This window comes from Anneissia japonica, unplaced genomic scaffold (genome assembly GCF_011630105.1).
Source record: "Anneissia japonica isolate Jap-2015-1 unplaced genomic scaffold, ASM1163010v1 scaffold20966_len2533_cov204, whole genome shotgun sequence".
Classification (NCBI taxonomy): Eukaryota; Metazoa; Echinodermata; class Crinoidea; order Comatulida; family Comatulidae; genus Anneissia; species Anneissia japonica.
In genome coordinates, this window is record NW_022703359.1 from 1 (window position 1) to 2533 (window position 2533).

General features: G+C 32.8%; 1 long non-coding RNA gene across 1 annotated transcript; it reads right to left on the reverse strand.

The window, feature by feature from the left end:
• Positions 1-360: 360 nt before the first annotated feature.
• Positions 361-1728, reverse strand: LOC117104388. Its single transcript, XR_004444736.1, has 3 exons — positions 1581-1728; positions 904-981; positions 361-544 (listed from the first exon to the last, which is right to left on the reverse strand). It is a non-coding gene; the product is annotated as an uncharacterized LOC117104388 (long non-coding RNA).
• Positions 1729-2533: the final 805 nt, after the last annotated feature.

A 2533-nucleotide genomic window follows, 5' to 3' on the forward strand; every position in this document is an offset into this window, starting at 1 on the left:
AGGTGCCATAATCATAAATTTTCATACCTCATCACCAAATTTTCTTGAATGTTGAATGCATCAAAAAATAAATATTATAAGCACTTTTCTTTAATAAGCAAAGGCACCCAAACAAACTCTTTCACTTTTTGAATGAATGTTCTGTGCTTAAGTAACAAGAGTAATACAATAATAGAACATAATATTTTGGGTCAAAAATTATCATAATCAACTAATTTCTTATTAAAAAATAATAATACGAATGTTGCAACAAGTTAGATACAACACATTGTGTCCTATTAACATTCCAATCAAATATTAGTACCACTCTCAAATAAAGGTATCTGTTAAATATGTGCTGCAATAAAAGTCTCCAAAAATTGTATAAATGATAATGGTGCACTGGGTTTTATTAGCATTAGGACATACATCATTCTCACTTTTTTGAAATATTTCAGAAAATACTCACAAAGTCAATTATAGAAACACGCCATAGAGTTCGGAGGTCAAGAAACTGACGAAAAATTCCTCGAAGGGCTACAACAACAATGGCTGCTAGGCAACACTGGAGTTAAAAAATAAAACAAAGATAAGAATAAGTTATCCCACTAACAACATAGATATTAAATATGCAATTTATTATTATTTAAAATTTTATTAGGCGAGAATTTTTTTTATATTATTTGTTTAGCTAATGATTGTTTTACTAATTATTTAAAGAGGAATCGACAATAATAAACAATGTCATTATTGTATTACGTTTTTGTAAAAATTTTAGGCAATAATCATCAGGTCTTGGTGTCAATACCAGCAGCCTACAATTCAACACTGAATTAATTGTGGGGGTCCTACTAGTTTCAATAATAATTGACAACTCCTCCCACCCTTGGAAGCCCTGCTAAAGATAAAAAAAAACATACATACATTTGGTAAGCTTTCAAAGTAAGGTCCTATTGCTAACAAAACAATCAAGATAAGGAATGCCGAGATGATCCCTGCAAGCTGAAAAAAAAGAAAGAGTAGATAATTAATGTTTTATATTTGTGCAATTATAAGAATGAAAATAGGATAGTCTCCTACTAACTATACTTAGGACAATGTCAGTCAGTTTTACCTTAAAGCCAGGCTCTGGAGGGAAAAATAATATGTTCTAGAACTAATTTTTCTAAAACAAAACGGGAATGGTTAATGAACCTTTAAAAACTGGGGAAAAGGGTGATTATGCCCCTTTCCCCCTCCCACCTCCAGTTTTTAAATATTCAAAAACTGTTATCTCATTACTAGTTCTCAAGTTTTTCATCAAATATGCTTTTTGTGTCTTAGAAATATCAGTTGTACAATATATCATATATTGTTCTCCTCCAAATTCAGACTTCAAGCAAAACACTCACCAATAGGTAGCAGTAGCTACACATGACTTGAAATTTATTCTTTTGTATTTAAATGCTATTCCTGAGTTTTTCGTCAGATATGTTTTTTTGTGTCTTAATATTAAAATCAGATTTACAACACATCAAAAAATATTTTCCATCCACAGCCTCACTTTAAATAATTACAAATGTTAAAAATGAAATTTATTTTAAAAAACAAATTGAGTCTACCTGAGTTTTACCGCCTGATGAGTCTTGAATTAGACTTCTGGACAATGAAGTTCCCGGTGGGAAGCAGGAGAAAAACGAAGAAACTATGGCAGTAACACCACCAGCCAACAGCTCCTGTATAGAAAAAAATGTTATACAACTATTGAATTTCCATGAAGGATTATGAAAAACGTACAACGGACATCTTCTTCTAAACAGTCTATTTTCAAGCACACTAGGTTTTCAAATGCAGACGATCCACAAAAGATGCAATACCTCCATGATTTCCCCGTTTACAACTTTTAAAGTATAGCTCTACATATTAAACAACTAGAAAATGTAAGAATGACCACAAAACTGGCTGTTACTATTTGTTCAGCACTTTGTCATAGAACCCTAATACATTATATTTGCTGCGAAGCAGCCAATTTATATTCTTGACAGCAATTTGACCTCTGAAAGTCATTGTTTGTCAAAAAACAATCGCCTAAGACAACTGAAAAGCGGAGTATCCTTCTTTCATTCTGCCAGGTATCAATTACTTTAGGCGACGTTTGTAGACTAACCTACTCGTACCACCGTCGGCATGTTTTTCAGCGTTTTTACTATATTTCTAGGTTTCCTATTTCTACGTTTAATCGGCTCATGTCTCAGCCACAATATTTTGAGGACAATATTATTTACGAACCCAGTTAAACTTACTTACTAGCCTATTTCAACATGCTAATTATTACATTTAGGCGACGCTTGTTGTAGACTGGCATAGTGTTTTCGGAAATAAATACCATTTTATACACATGCACAGATCAATTCGCCAGCAATGAGTCATCGCCAGCAGCAGCGAGTCGCCAGCAGAGAGACGTCACTGCAGCAAAATACTATTCTACACGGTACCAACGCTGTTCTAATATAGACATTGGGTCGTGCTCATATTATTTGTTATATTTTTATTATTCATTATTTTCACTTGACTC